The sequence below is a fragment of the Protopterus annectens genome, chromosome 1.part2 (genome assembly GCF_019279795.1).
Source record: "Protopterus annectens isolate FY-2018-M chromosome 1.part2, PAN1.0, whole genome shotgun sequence".
Classification (NCBI taxonomy): domain Eukaryota; kingdom Metazoa; phylum Chordata; order Ceratodontiformes; family Protopteridae; genus Protopterus; species Protopterus annectens.
The window spans coordinates 554,488,808-554,505,732 of NC_056727.1; the positions used below are offsets into that span (position 1 = coordinate 554,488,808).

The following is a 16,925-nucleotide window of genomic DNA, read 5'->3' on the forward strand; positions in this document are numbered from 1 at the left end:
AGCCCACACACACACTACGCACCAGCGAAGGAAGGGGAGGAATTACACTAAAAATAAAAGTATACTGACAAAAAGGGATCCTAACCACATGCAAGCACTTAAACTATGAAAAATATAGAATTTTACAACAAAAAAGTAACCACTTATCTAGAACATGCCAGGAGCTCAGCAATCTAGAAGCTTACTCTAAGAGTGGCAAACTAGACCTGGGGTCAGTCAGGGTTGGCAGGGGATTATGGGTAAGGGGAAGAGCTAGGAGCTCGGATCTCTAAGCTATGAAATAAGTTGCCGGCTCGGATCCGAGATCGGATCCAAGACCCAAAGGTTGCTGACAAATGAAGTACCTGCTTCAGATCTTCATTTTAGGTTAGATAATGCTTGCAGGTGCAGCTGTCAATTTGATGCAATGGTTCCCCTTCTGGAGGGCTAAAACTTCACGATTTCAAGGCTGTATATCATTTTGTGCGTTTGTTCCAAGTTAAAAAGGGATAGGGTGTTTTGTATTCATGTATTTTTTTCCAAGGATTTTCATTAAAACAAGTGTCTTGAAAATGTGACAGGCTCAAACTAAAATAAGACAACTGTACAAAAGATTGGCCTACCAAACATTAGTATATGTATATAACACAAAAGCTGGAAATAGACATTCAAAAAAAAATGTTGTGTAGAATAGGTGAACAATAACTTTTGATCAGGACTATGCTGTCCATTTTATCCTGGAACATGAATGGCCTTACAAATATATATAAAAAGGAGGGAGTACTAAATTATATTAAGAAATGCAGACTGCAAATATCAATTCTGCAGGAGACCCATTTGGAGAGAAATATGCATGTTAATTTGACAAAGAGGATTTCAGAATGGATATTCAGCAGTGTATCAGGGACAAAGGAAAAGGAGAGTAGTTATACTAATTGCTAGAGGGGCTTCAACAGTGACAGGTGAGGAATAAAAAAGGCAAAAATGGTAGATCAACAGAAGGAGTAAATGCAGAGTGTTGAAAAGAAGTATTTAGATAATATGCACCAGTTTAGAAAGACTGCAGTTAAACTATTTTTGATAACTACACAGCACAAAAACTTTTAGCACAACAACTTAGGGAACAGAATGTCGAAAGCATTGTCGCCAAACTTGGGTAACCTATAACAAGAAAAATAACCAGAGAGGCTGTACAGGGTTTAGAGACACTGCATACATTTTATGAAAATGTATATAAAGCAAAGAAATGTGGAAATCAAGAACGAGTACAAATGGAAATATTTACGGAAGACTTTGTTATGCCAAGGTTAGTGGTTGACAAGGCTCAACAACTGATGGCTAAGATAGGAGGTGATGATGACACAGTTGCGTACAATCTTCAGAAAAGTCACCAGAACAGATGGTATTCCTGTGGAAATTAGGAATGAAGAAAGTGATAAAGATCTGGAAGATTTTAACAGTATTTTAGGAGGTGAAGCACCATCTTGGAAGAAAGGTGTGGTGTCTGTTACCTAAAGATGACAAAGACCTTTCAGACTCAGCTTCATATAAACCCATTTCAACTTTAAACCAAGATTATAAAGTGTTTATGTCTACACTATCTACATGAATGGCAAAGGTGTTGTTAAAACTGATAGATATGTCTCAGTGTGGTTTTGTGAAGAGGAAGCAAACACCTGACAACATTAATAAAACGATGATCTAGAGGGAAGCAGAATGTAAGAAAATCTTTGTTGGTGCTGGGTCTTGATGCAGAGAAAGCATTTGACAGAGTAAGTTGGGATTTTATGAGCAGGGCACTGGAAGAATGTGCATTCCTTGATATAATAAGGTTAATTAGAAGGATATATGAAGGATAAGAGACCAGAATAAAAGTGAGAGGGTTCCGCTCTGATAATCTGTGTTTGAAAAGCGGAACCAGGCAGGGGTGTCCTCTTTCCCCTTTATTTGCTTTATATTTAGAGCCACTGGTAAAGAAATTAAAGGACTCAGAAATACAAAGATATAATTGGCATGGTTTACCAAGAAACATTGGCTGTATTTGTAGATGACATTAATTTGTAACTTATAAATCCAGAAAAGGACATCTCAGTGTTTAACATTGAGACAATTTCAAATCATTTTGGGATATAAAAATTAATGAAGATAAACCAAAGACTATAGCCATAAATTATATACCCTCAGACGAATTGGTTCAGCAATGCCCATACTTATAGGGACATAAGATGGAGTATTTACCAGTATGAATTAAAAATGCTTCTGTTATGGCAGTTAATGGGAAGAAACCAAACAAAAATACAAAAACTGAGAAACTGAAAACTCTCATTTTTGGATATGGATAGTAAGATACAAGCAGTGAAAATATTTTTAGTCCCTTTTGTCTTTATATATGTCAGGCATACTTTTATCAATCCAAGGGGAAGTTGTGGACAATAATAATTAATTTATTTGGGAAGAAGACAGAGTAAGAGTTAAGTGGGATATGCTGATCCTTCCAACAGAACAAGGTGATTTAAGTTTATCTTATTTGAAGGGATATTTTAGAGCTGCACAGTTTGGGTTCATATGCATAACATAATCAGAAAGCTATAATTCAAAGTAAAAAGGGATGATGAAAAAGCAAGGGAGAAGTTAAAGAAAGAGTGGGATTTTGTATGCAGCTCTTTAATGAGAATAACCACCATCACACAGATTATATTCATAAAGTAGCAGATAGTATTCTAAGAACTAAGCCAATGCAAGAATGGAGAAAGGAAATGTTACCAATAGGGATGACTATATGCAAGAAGGGAATGGAATTTACTGAAGAAACCTGGCAAAAAAAAACAAGATATTAGGATCACATAACTCAAGCAGGCAAGGTAACAGAGTGGGATGAGGCCAAAAAGACATTTGGATTGCAGACTACAGAATGCCTTCCCTACTATGGCTTGATCTCAGAGCACAGGTAAAGAGAAAGGGATAGGGGGATTTTAAGTGAAAGACCTGCTCTTGTACAGTTTTTACTTGAACCGAGAACAGATGCAGCTGTTAAAAAAAGTGATTATTAAAAGGTCATACAAAACATTGCACAATAACTATAAGAATCAATCAGAGGAGGTTAGAAAAGATTGGGAAGAGACGAGAAAAGCAATTTACAATAAAACAATGGGAAAACATATGCATCACTCCCAAATGTGCAACTAAGCCCAGAAAGTTTATGATCTTTGCTTGGAAGTGTTTTACTGGTATTTTTTACACCACAAGCAGACATCCTTAGGTGGACAGCAAATGTTGGAGGTGTTATGGAGAAGAAACGGGTAACTGGGAATGTATGCTTTGGGATTGGAATGATTTGGCAGATGTAAAAAATTCCCTAAAGAGTACACCATCAGAAAGATTGGGTGAGCAAATGGCAGTAAGGAAATTATTCTTTTGAGCTGGGATACAAGGAGCTGAATTGCCTAGACATAGTAAGGGCCTTATTAAGATTAATTCTGTTGGTTGCCAAAAAAGCAATCACCAGAAGACAGAAGTCAAAGTCTACACAGAATATATCTGAGGTACTGAATATTGTAAAAGTGGTGAAAGAAATGGAAGACGAATCTTTAGAAAAGGGAAGGCACAAATTACATACAGGTAAAATGGAAATTGCGGGAATACATGCAGAATAATGTTCAGGAGTGAGGTTTAAGGGAAGAATGGAATTCAGCAATTCTTTGCAATATTGGACTGATGATAAAGAAATATATGCGATGTATACTGTATTTAAATGGAAAACTTTAAAATGATTTGCAAGTTTGCCCATGGCTTATGTGACAATTTAATAAACGTGTTTAAAAAAAAAAGAAACGTCTTAAGTCTGGATGAACAGGATATGGATGAGCATTTTTTTTAAGTCTAGTGCTACCAAAAAACTTGAAAGTAGTAGTAGTAGTAATAGTCTGTGAAATGACGTCATTCTGAATTTGGGTGCTATCACAAAGCGGTTAGGATAGAAAGATGAAGAACTGGTCTTCAAGCATTTTCTTTCTTTGGCACTTGGAACATCCTTTTATAAAAACCCTCCTTTACCTGGGGAGAGGAACCGGTTGCTAATCGGAGGAAGGGCACTGAGCAAAACTCTTGTGATATACAAGTATCCTGTTTTTTGCTTATTTTTACTAGTTATTTATAGTACTTTTATTGTCTGCTGCATACTTTTTGCTATATTTTATAGATATAACCTAATCTGCACAGTTGTATTAAAAGTGTCTGCCTCACAGGGCCTGATAAAGAAGGTTTTTACTGTCACACAGTTTGTAAATCTTTTCTGGCTAGTTTCACTGCGTGTGAGGTATTAACTGGAAATTCTCTCCATTTGTTAAACATCTGTTTTTGTTTATTAGTTCTGATTTCCTGCCAAGGAGTGTATCATATAACTGATTTAGTTCCCTACTCTCCCTCCTTATTAGTATCCTGTTTTTACACTTGGTGGTTTTGCAGTTGCCCACCCCTACTATAAATTTGATCTGGGACACTCCTCCCAGTCTAGTGTCATTAGCTCATTCCACCTAATGCAGAGACAACATTTGAGAAGGCCAACCCACTTAGTTTCTTAACCTTGAATTATCTTCTGCTCCTCCTTTCTCCCTTTCCACTTTACTAAAAATTCTAAGCTTGTTTCCTGCAACTAGCCTAGTCCAGATACAGATTTGCTGTATCCAGGACTGTTTGTAGGTTTCTGAGCCCCCCAAAGCCTTTGTGTTGGTGGGAAGCCTTCTAGCTTATCAGTAGGAGTGGTAAGCACTAGGTAGCTTTATCTACCACAAGAGGAGTGGTTTCTGGCCCAGAAATTGTACTTCATTGGCCGTTTGGGCAGTTCTTCCATCGCTTTCAACTTTCTGGTTTAAAAGCCTATGTTTGCGCTTGTTTCCCACCTTCCCTGTAACTAGTCTAGTCCAAATACAAATTTGCTGTATGCAGGACTGTTTGTAACCTTCTGAGTGGTGCCAAAGTCTGATCTTCAATTTTTCCCTTAGATCTACTAGTTCTCTGTTCTCCGGCACTTTTACAAGCTTATTAGTCTAGCACTTTACCAGACTTCTTGTAGCAATTATTGTAGCACACAAAAGTGCTACCAGCACTAAACGTTCTACAAGGAAACAGCTCCAGTACTTATTAATGTCCACCCCTCCAAGCATGTCTAAAGGTCAGTTCTCCGTGCATTCCCCTATTAACCTGATGAACTTGGGCATCCTGAGACAATGTAGCAGCTGCCTCATGTACACTGACAACCCTCTCTTCTTACCTCCCAACACCCAGACTTGCGAGAGACGCACTTCTATATCCAAATTGGAAGCCACGGACTCTCCAGCCAAGACTAGAATAGCTACTCAAGAGGAGGTCAACACTTGCACCACACCACATGGAACACATAGCCCTCCAGAACACACACACCAGCACTGCCTTCATATAAAAACACAAACCACGCACTCACCTTTGTGGAGGCTCTCAATAAAAATCTACCCAAAGAGCAGAGACCTCCAAGGCAGAAATGCACTCAACCACAACACAACTTACGACACACAATTGTCCTAAACAGCGTGCCACACAACCAAAGCCCCTAAGGCAAAACAGCATGCCCAACACACTAGTCAGAGGTGACTCAAAAGTGAGGCACACTGATGCCCCACTCACTAGGTTGAATAAGGAGAAAGTAACAGTCAGCTGCCTGTCAAGCACCAGGATCCGCCACAACACAAGCACTCAGGTCCCTCAACAGGTACAAATAGGACTCTGTCATTGTACATGTGGGTGTGAATGACCTGAGACGTACCTCCCTGGACTACATGAAGAGACATGGAGGAGCTCTTGGATTATGTAGCCCAAGGGGGTATGACCCTAGCCCTGAGCAGTATCCTACCACCACCCAGAATGATACCATAGTGCAAGCAGAAAATGACTGATTTCAACAATTGGTTAAGTTTCTGGTGTCATTCTAAGTGGATCTAGTATGTCTCTGCCTGGGATGATATGACTGACAGACCTCTATGCTTGGCCAGAGATGGCCTGCATCTGTCAACCCTGAGCTTCTGGATACTGGCCAAGGCTCTTGCCACCCCTATAGTGCATTTTAAGGCGATGTTCCAAAGACCAAATTACCACCATAACAGCTACAAACAAATGCAATCTGAGAGTCATGCTGCTCAACACTAGAAGTCTAAATCTCAAAATGCACTCGCTGGAAGCACTCCTTAAAATGAACATCCATCTACATTTGTGCCGTAACAGATGGGTTCAAGGCAGCAGAAAGCATCCCTGCACTACCAGGCTATAACTCACTCTACACCTTTCGGCCCCAGAACTTAGACAGATGCTCCAAAAGCGGTGGGGTTTCCATATTCATAAAGGATGTGCACACCTCCAGACTAGTAGCCCAACATAACTCAACTGACATACTTTAGGTGCAGCTAACATTAGCAGGTTGTAGCCTGCTATAGGTCCCCACCCATGTCCCAAGACTCACACTCCACGTTCTTAAAGCACCCTGCAGAATATTAGGGTCCAACCTAACACTCTCATACTGGGTGACTTCAACTACCCCTCCATTAACTGGGAAAAATACTGATGTACCAATACGCTTGCCCAAAGTTTCCTGGAATTCATTAATTCCAACACCCTGGACTAGCTCGTTCTTATCCCCACTAGAGGTACCAACATCCTTGACCTGGTCATTACTAACATGGGCGACAGTTGCGCTACACCAATAGTCAGCTCCTCCCTGGTTCGATCCGACCACAAACTAATCACCTTGGAAATCCCCCCCCCCCCCCCCCACAGCAAAGGTAACCACCATAAAAAATGTCTCCAAAACTAACTTTGGCCTCCTAAAGCAGAGGTGACTAACTTCACGGCACCCATGCAAATGGAGATCAGTTGTAGGACCGTGAATCATACACCAATGCACTGTACAAACATGTATACAAATGCATAGATCTCGCCACACCCAACAGAACCAAGACGCTCTCCCCTATATATTAAAAAAAAAAAAAAAAAAAATAGGAAGCCAATCTGGTGGAACCCTGCCAGAAACATACTCTGCAACAGGAGGAGGAAACTGACCGGAATAAGCTGAAGTCCCAAAACCTGAAAAAACTCCCTTATCAGCCTCAACAAAAAATTGAGATCCCTCATCAAATCTTCTAAAGCTAGATATGAAAACAGAATTGCAGCTGATAGTAAAGAAAAAGTACAGTTTTGTACCTACCATAAATGTAGATGTTCAAAGATCCACATTGCTGCAGTCATAACCTGTGGGTAGTCCGCTGTCCTCAGTCGGCCCGAATACCAAAGTGTTAGGCTGGCGTCGGTCATGGTCGCTTAGATCTGACGTCAGTATGCCGTAGTACTAAAGCGCATGACCGACGTCATATCCTCAGTCTTTCTTGCCCCAGATGTCAGAAGGCCCAAAAAGAAAGACCAAAAATATACAATACAATATTTACAACCCAAACCACACAACCACCCCAAACTACAGTGGGGAAGGAGGGAGGGAAAATTGGACTGCAGCAATGTGGATCTTCGAACATCTACATTTATGGCAGGTACAAAACTGTACTATGTTCTTCATCTCACATTGCTGCAGTCATAACCTGTGGGTAGAATCCCAAAGCAAAAGTAAAGGGAGGTTGGTAAATCATAAAGCATTGGGGGCTGCTAGCATGCCCTGCAAAACTGCAGTGGCAAACCCTGCCCTAGATTTTGAATAAAGAGGGAGATGGTAATGCTTAGAAAAAGTGTGCACTGAACTCCAAGTAGCTGCCTCCAAAATATCTTTAGTAGCTACACCCCTCAGAAAGGCAGTAGAAGTGGCAGTAGCCCTAGTGGAATGAGGTCTGATTCCAGCCGGAATCTCCTTACCATGATGAGGATAACAAAAAGCAATACAATGGCCAATCCACTTAGAAATAGTTTGTTTAGAAACAGGTTTCCCCTGAGAACCCAAAGCAAAAGAAACAAACAACTGTTGAGACTGTCTGAACCCTTTAGTTCTGCTCAAATAATAACGCAACTGCCTGTGGATATCCAAAGAATGCAAAATCTTTTCCCCTTTATTTTGGGGATCAGCATAAAAAGTAGGCAAATGAATAGACTGGTTCAAGGCCACATTTGAGACCACTTTAGGCATGAAAGTAGGGTTAGTAAGCAAAGAGACCCTATCCTTATGAAAAATTAGGAAGGGTTCAACTGCCATTAGAGCCTGTAATTCAGATACCCTTCTAGCAAATGTAATGGCCAACAAAAAAGCTGTCTTCCAAGACAAAAACTTCAACTCAGCTGTAGCTGCAGGCTCAAAAGGAGATAAAGTGAGTTTCTCCAACACAAAATTGAGATCCCAGGAAGGAGTAGGAGCTCTTCGTGGGGGTCTTATGTTCTTCGCCCCTCTAAGAAACTGCTTAAACAAAGGATGAGAGAACAACGGTGGGTCACAGTCATAGTGAGCAGAAATGGCTGCAGCATGAACTTTCACAGAGGAGAAAGACAAACCCTTGTCTAGTAATTCTGTAAGATACTGAAGTGAAACACTCAAATTAGGTAATGAAACATCAAAGTCCTTTGCTTTACACCAAAGAAAAAATCTCTTCCATTTATCAGCATAAACCTTCCTTGTACTAGGCCGTCTGGCCTCCAAAATAACATTCAAAACCTGTTGAGGAAGCTGCGACCCTCCAGGGTCTAGAACAGAATATGCCAGGCTGTCAGATGCAGGGACTGTATCCTGACATTGAGGAAATGATTGCCTGCCTGGGACAAAAGGTGTGGACTTTCTGGCAAAGGCCAAGGAGGCTCCCTTACTAAACTCCTCAGCAGAGGGTACCAGTGCTGACGTGGCCAATCTGGAGCTATAAGAATCATGGAGGGCTTGTCCTGTCTGACCTTCAGGAGCACCCTGGGAAGGAGAGGCAGAGGAGGAAAGGCATAGACGTGAAGGTTGTTCCAACTGAATGATAGAGCATCCACTTTCCAAGCTTTTGGATGAAACATCTTTGTGCAAAACTTTGGCAACTGGAAATTTAGTGGAGAAGCGAACAGATCTATGTCTGGAGTCCCCCAGAACACTGTCAACTGTCGAAATACATGAGGATCCAGTTTCCACTCGTGGGGATCCACCATCTGTCTGCTCAAAACATCCGCTAAGGAGTTCTGTGCTCCTGGCAGAAACCTTGCTTGAAGAGTGAGGTGCAAACTGAGAGCCGTCTCCCACAAAATCATAGCCTGTCTGCAAAGTGGGTACGAATGGGTTCCCCCTTGCTTGTTGATGTACCACATGACAGTTGTGTTGTCTGTTTGAATCAACACTTGTCCTGGGTGTAGTAGATCCTTGAAGGCCATCAATGCAAATTGGACTGCTAACATCTCCTTCATGTTGATATGTAAATGTTGAAGTCTGGCAGGCCACGTGTCTTGAACCCATTTTCCATTGAGGTGTGCTCCCCAAGCCTTGTCCGAGGCATCTGTCGTTAAGATCCGACTCGCCTCTGGTCGGGTCACAGAGAATCCCTTGTTTAGGTGACATTCCTGAGCCCACCACAAAAATTCCTTTTGAATGCAAGGTATTATCTGAATGACAGTGTCCAAATCGTGGCAGTGTTGCGTCCATACACTCTTGAGATACCACTGTAACTTCCTCATATGCAGTTTGGCATTGGGAAGCACCAGAATACAAGATGCCATGAACCCCAAGGCTTGAAGGACTGTCCTTGCAGTCAGCCTGGACAGGTGAGACAATTTTTGGAAGTAAAGGGAAAGATTTCTTTGCTTGTCCGGGGTCAAAAACGCCATCTGAGAGGCTGTATTCAGTCTCACACCCAGAAAGCACATGTCCTGAGAGGGTACTAGACTGGACTTTATTTCGTTCACAGAATACCCTAGGCACCTTAACACTGCCATAACATAATGAAGATGGTGAAGTAGCTTGTCTTTGTCTTGAGCAAGAATCAGGCAATCGTCCAAGTAAGGATAAATCTGTATTCCTCTTAACCTGAAGAAGGCTATCACCGGAGCCAGAACCTTTGTGAATACCCTGGGCGCAGTAGATAAGCCAAAGGGCAATGCAGAGAACTGATAATGTAAAGTCCCAGCCCGAAAACGCAGGAATCTCCTGCAGCTTGGCCTGATAGGAATATGAAGATAAGCCTCCTTGAGATCCAGAGTTACCATCCAGTGATCTTTGCCTAGCAGAGGTAGAAGTTGTTGCAAGGTCAACATTTTGAATTTTGGAATGTCCAGGTATGTGTTGAGAATAGACAAATCCAGAATCGGTCTCCAAGTGTCCCCCTTTTTTGGTACAAGAAACAGGCGAGAATAAAATCCTAGGCCCAACCTCTGATGGAGGCACCTGCTGGATAGCTCCCATTTGAAGAAGTAAAGAAATCTGTTTGTGAGCCTCTGCCTTTTGCTGAGGAGGAACGTCTGGCATGCCTTTGAAAGGGGGCAATGTGTGGAAATAAAACTTGTAGCCTCGGTTTATAATGTCCAACACCCATTTGTCCTGGGTGACTAAAAGCCAATTTTGCCTGAAAAGTGCTAACTTTCCCCCTAGAGGAGCTGCCAGACAAGAAGGATCGGGCAGCTGAAGATGCAGGTCATTGGGTCTGCTTACGAAAGGACTGGCCCCTGCCTTCACCAGCAGACTGCGCAGGGGAACTCCACGTCCTAGGCCTAAAAGAACCCTGTGCATGAGCTCTGCCCCTACCACGTCTAGATCTGCCCCTAGACTGTAAATCAGAAGAAGGGTAAGCCCATCCCTTAGTAGGCCAATTTCTGCTAAACTTAGGGGGCTGCACTTGTAAGAAATCTTTAACAGTCTGCATAGACTTAGCTTTGTCCTCCATTTTCTTCAAGACTGACTCCACAGGAGAACCAAACAAAACTTCAGACTGAAGGGGAGCATCCAGAATTCGAGCTTTAACATGCTCTGACAAGTTCTGATCCTTAAGCCAAGCATGCCTACGAATAACTGATCCAGTGGCAGCCACCCTAGAAGAAGCCTGCAAAGCATCAAAACCACACTGCAAGGAATGCTTACCCACCTGATCAGAGGCATGAACCAAATCCTGCAATTCTTTAAACTCTATGCCCTCTGCTAAAGCATCCACCTTAGATTTCAATTGACTAAGAAGAAAATTCTGGTATTTCAGCATATGAAACTGGCAATTCAAAGCCCTCATTGCAAGCGTGGAAGAGGTATACACTTTTTTACCCCACCTGTCCAGAGCTCTAGAGTCCTTATCCATAGGAACTGGGTTCTTTACAACAGAAGCCCTGACACCCTTAGGTCCCTGGCTAATAGTTTCCGGGTCCGCCCTAGGGCTCTTATACAAATATTTATGAGCCTCAGGCACCCTGTAATACCGGTCTGGCTTATCTGGGGCAGGAGGCAGAGAGTCTGGATTAAGAGAAGCCTCAGAAAAAACATCCTGTACAACATCCAAGACTGGAGGAATAGCCAAGGGCCTATGTTGAGGTAAAAACAAGAATTCCCTAAGCCTCTTTCGGGAATCTGAGAAATCCTGACCTTCCCATTTGAAATGCTCCCTCATGGAATGCAGGGTTTCTGAAAAAGAAAAATCCTCTGGAGGGGAAGCAGAGGGACTAGAATCCTCTGCGTCAGAATCAGAGTAAGGGGGAAAATCCTGAATGTCTTCAGCCGAAGACTCTGAATAATCTGAAGAATGCTCCAATCCTTCCACCTCTGGCTCCACCCTAGGCCTCTTATCTGGAGGGGGCATAGAACCTCTAATTAAGGTAATCAAATCTTCTGCCATTTTAAGCATGTGTTTTTTAGGTACAGAACCTGCAGAACTAGGGCTGACACCAGAGAAAGATAAACCAGGCCTGGCCTTAGAGGGTACCTTAGAAACAGAGGGAGAAGGCCTAACCACCTTATGCAAGGAAGGGAGCACAGCCACCTGAGAGGCCCCCTCAGCCTGACCTGACTCCTGAGAGGCCACATCTTGCAAAACTAAAGGTTCCTCCTGAGACTCAACAGAAACCTCGGCCGGATCCACAGACTCCACCGTGGTCTCTAAAGAACCGGCGTCCGGAACGGACAACTCATCCTGCCTGGATTTCAAAGATTTCTCCTTGCACTTTTTAGCGGTAGCGGGCGTCGGAGGATCCGACGGCATATTATAATTACACCAATTACCGAAGACAAGCCTAGCACAATCTAACCTACGCTTAATAGTGCGCTTATTAAATTTAGCACAAAAGCGACACCCGACTACATCGTGCTCAGGCCCCAAACAAGGAATACAAAGAGTGGTAATCCCTATGAGGTATCTGTTTCCGGAATTAACTGAGGCAAGAAAAGACAAAAATATTCCCCAACGGGGTACTTAGCCCAACTTGGTCTTCGGTCTGAAACTCAGAAAACGAAAATTTCAGGATGCCGAACGGCACTTGCAAACGCTGCTTCTGCTTCGGACCATGCGGCAAGAAAGACTGGGGATATGACGTCGGTCATGTGCTTTAGTACTACGGCGTACTGACGTCAGATCTAAGCGACCATGACCGACGCCAGCCTAACACTTTGGTATTCGGGCCGACCGAGGACAGCGGACTACCCACAGGTTATGACTGCAGCAATGTGAGATGAAGAACATCCACAAGGCCCTCTATAGTTATGTAAAGAATCTCCACAGCAATACCCAGATTTGCTCCGAGCTACTGCATAATGGTTCCTCCTATACAGAGCCTACAGATATTGCCAATATACTGGCTGAGAGATTCAGTGCCAACTTTACCCTCCCCCAAAGGGCCAGTCACACCACCAGTAGACTGCCAGGCACCCAGTATTACAGCTGCACAGGTTAAAACAGCACTGTCCAAGGCCATGAATACAGCTTCTATGGGACCTGACAATATCCCTGGCTGTGTTATACATGAACTACAGAGTGAACTGGCACCTCACCTGTGTGCCCTGTTCAATCACAGCCTCACCTCAGGCTTTGTCCCTACCAAATGGCGCACTGCTGCAGTCATCCCTCTCCACAAAGGAAGAGCGATTACACACCCTGGGAACTACCGCCCCATTAACCTGACAAGTCTGATATGCAAAGGTAGGAAACGCATCATCATGGACATAAAACAAGGATATAGGGAATCTCCAAACTCTGGATCCCACACAGTTTGGTTTTGTGAAGGGTAGATCATGCCTCCTCAACTTGGTCAACTTCTCTGAGTCAGTCACCATAGCTGTGGATGAAGGCAAGGTGGTTCATACATCCGACCTTGATCTGGCCAAGGCCTTTGATACCATTCCCCACTCAGGAATCATAGAAAAACTCACTAAGCTTGGCATCAACCCCTATATCACTAGGTGGGTTGCAAACTGGCTCACAGGTAGAACACACAGTGTGAAAGTAGCTGACTCCAAGTTAGACTGGTGACCAGTCACGAGTAGAGTCCCACAGGGTTTGGTCCTGGGTCCTTTGCTGTTTGGTATGTACTTCTCTGAAGTTCAGGCCAACACGAAGGGACTCTGGCTGACAAAGTTCACAGACTATTGCAAGTTGGGAGCTATTAACACCCCGAGTGATGCTGACATCCTACAGAAAGGCTTCTCTGAGACCAACGACTGGTGTCAGAACCATGGCCTTAGGCTCAATGCCAAAAAAACTTATAGTCCTCCCCTTTAGGAAAAACCCGGTTCCTGTGAATTACCACATCAAAGGTAGTCCACTGAACACAGAAGGCGTTATAAGAGATCTGGGAACACAGGTTGACAGCAACCTCTCTTTTGACCACCAACATTGCCACTGTGGTCAGAAAGTCCTTCTATGTGGCACATCTCATTACTAAGGGTTTTGCACCCAGGAAGAAAGAGGTCATCGTCTCCCTCTACTCTTCCCTCATTAGGCCAATCATTGAGTACAATGCCCCATTTGGCATGTACTTCAATAAACACCTGCAACAACTGGAGGGGGATGCAAAAGTACCTCACAAAGAGGTTCCTAGGCCTTAAACATTTGTCCTATACGGACAGACTAAAAATACTCCAACTATTCTCAGTCTCATATCGCCTACTTAGAGGCAATCTCTGCTTGACTTACAAAGCCATGTCTGACCCAGCTCTGTTAGAAATGCTACATCTAAAGAAATCCCGTTTCCTCCGCACCACACTCTCCAGAGTCTTCAACCTCATTACCACAATCAACAGAACATACTGGAGGGACAGGTTCATAACCCAGAGTCTGCCCATGCTATGGAATAGACTTCCCATACATGTGAAGCAGAGCACCTCATTGGCCCTCTTCAAGAGAAATCTTGATGAGTGGATGGGAAATAGAAATTCATCCCAGGGATCACTCCAGTGGCTTTACTTGACAGAGGCACTAGGAATTAAGGTCGGGTGGCATGATGCCAGGGTAATCCTATGGGCTAGGCTTGTAAAGGTCCCAAGGCCATTAGCCTAGTACACACCTATGAATAGGTGGAAACAAGAGAGTCTGACCTGCATGATGAGGAATGATTGATTTCTTCCCACTCTCATCTGTAACCTTAATGAATGATTTTCAGAACCCATTTGTCTGAAACAATATGTTGTCAAACAGATAAATGGAGATTCGGACTTTCTGGAAGGGGAAAAAAAGGGGGGGGGGGCAGGGTGGGAGGAGGTCACTCAGTTTTTTTCTGAACAGTCATTCAGACTTATTGGACTAGCCTTGGTTTTTGGGATGATTTAGGCTTCTCTTTGGAGCCCCTTGCCATTTCTTCTTAAACATCAGTTTACCTGAATTTTATTGAGAATGTTTATTCTGTGTTTTTTTTTTTTTGCCAAAATTGGATGAGGAGAAAACTCCCTTGTACAATTAGGAAAAAACGGTTGAAAAGTCTTAAAGAGATTCCCTGTATCAGCTTGCCCCTTTCATCACACTTTTTGATCACCTCTGCAGCACAGGGGTCCAACACTAAATCTTTATCCAAGGGAGAATTTAAAATCTAATTTTTAACATCAACTGGAGGTTCTGAGAATGCAGCCATGCAAACCTCCTCAAAACAGTACCAGTGGCCATAGCCCTAGAAGAAGCATCAAGAGAGTCATATACTCACACACACTGTAAACAAAGAATAGTGACCTATGCAATAGAAGAAACCAAGTTATTTAAAGCAAAGTTTTCCTCACAAGAATAAACTGCATAAAAAAAATTACACATACTTTCACTTGTCAGAACAAGCTTTAACATACAAGTCTGATTTTCAGATTTTTGAATTGCCAAAGTTGAAGTAATGCACTTTTCTCCCATACTTATCAATAAGGGTTTCCATCCTTATCAGAAGAAGTAGGATTGGAATTAACTGAGTGCCTAGCAGCAGTGGGATCAGCAAAAATGTTTGCTGCTGGGTCAGGTTTAGGAATAGTGTATAAAAAAATTAAAAGACTGAGGAAACTTCACATATCCTATCTGCCTTGTTAGAAGGCAGCTGGCTTATCAGTAAAACTGCAGGCAATAACACACATCCTCTAAAGCAAACAGAAAAGAAGAGATAGAGAGAAGGGCGTAGGTTCTGGAAAATCCTACTGTAACAACTCATAGTATTTTCTGAGGAACTAAGAAATATCAGTGTTCTGTCATTGAAAAGAATGGCACATTCTGGCAAAAGTTTCAAGGAGAAAGAGAAATCCCCTCAGGGAGAATCAGAAACTTAGCCCTCCTGAGTCTGAATCAGAAATCTGAGGGAAAAAAATGTATCAATCCCTGCATCTTTCTGCTTTCATTCAGAATCTTGAATCTGTTCAGGAAAAGAGGAATCCTTCTCTTTTTTCTTTTTACAACAAACTACTTAAAAAGAAGGATCCATATCCTGAATTAAACCTGAAGACAGACCCATTAAACTACTTCTAGCTAAAGAAGTTGGAAAAGAGTAGATATAGGTTTGGTTTTCTTTCTTTTTGACAGGAAAAATGGGGCCACCCATATTACTAATGGCAGCACCTGCTTCCCCAGGGATGAGCAAAGCATTCAGACACAAAAGGGAAACCCTCCCTGTTCCCTCTCCCAGGGCCAACAACAGTGGCTCTCAATTGTCCACTGAGTGGGCTCCAACAGCTGCAGTGGATGTGTCTAACCCCCAGTCATAGTGGCTGTAGGTGTTACACTAGACGTTTCTGGGGTAAAACAGGAAAGGACTGAGATACAACCTGTGGCTCAGGCAAATTTCTAGCCTGCTGTGGTAGCAAAGCTTGCTTGCTTAACTTTTTCTGTTTGTTAGTGGGAGATGGAATGACCACAGGACCAGTAGACTGTTACATGGTCAAGCTGAAAATGATACCGCTTTCCCAAGAAGACAAGCAGCAATTGCCGGTAAACACTACCAGTCCACAAAAGTTATTTTTGGCAGAAAAACCCAGTAAAAAGCACTTTAAAACATTATGCACAGCTACAAAAGAAAACATTTCTATACAGAAAAAAATGTTTTCAGTTGCTTTATACTACTTTTAAACTGACAGAGAAAATGAGTGGTCCATTTAAAAGTATATTACAGTATCTAGGCAGTCCGTTAGATCACAACACTCCTAGGTTTAAACTAACCTTCCTGAAGAGAAAAGTAATAAAACATCAACAAAATTAATAACATGAAAGATTTACCCCCAAAAGGAAGTTATCTACCCAGCAAAGAAAAGCAAAGCACAAGCTGACAGGTGATCGATGAAAGGCTCACAGAAGAGTAGGGCTTTACGCCCAAACTTGTCTTTTAATCAAGCTCAGCTCAAGCTGCTTGACAGTTTGGGCACATGAAGGTGTCCTGAAGCCTTGGAAGCTGTCTGGCTGTTGTAACCTTGGCAGGATATAACCCATATACCTAAGGCTACTGCAGCAGTGATCAATATGTTGAACATCTGATGTGGGAACAAAACATGCAGAATGAAGTTAAGGAGGAGTGAGGTTTAAAGGAAGACATGAATTAAGCAATTTATG

At 42.6% G+C, this 16,925-nt stretch overlaps 1 protein-coding gene across 3 annotated transcripts in view; it reads right to left on the reverse strand.

Moving 5' to 3' along the window:
* The window catches only part of ATL2 (atlastin GTPase 2), a 1,083,407-nt gene that overhangs the window by 59,611 nt on the left and 1,006,871 nt on the right, over positions 1–16,925 (reverse strand). The window lies entirely within an intron of this gene.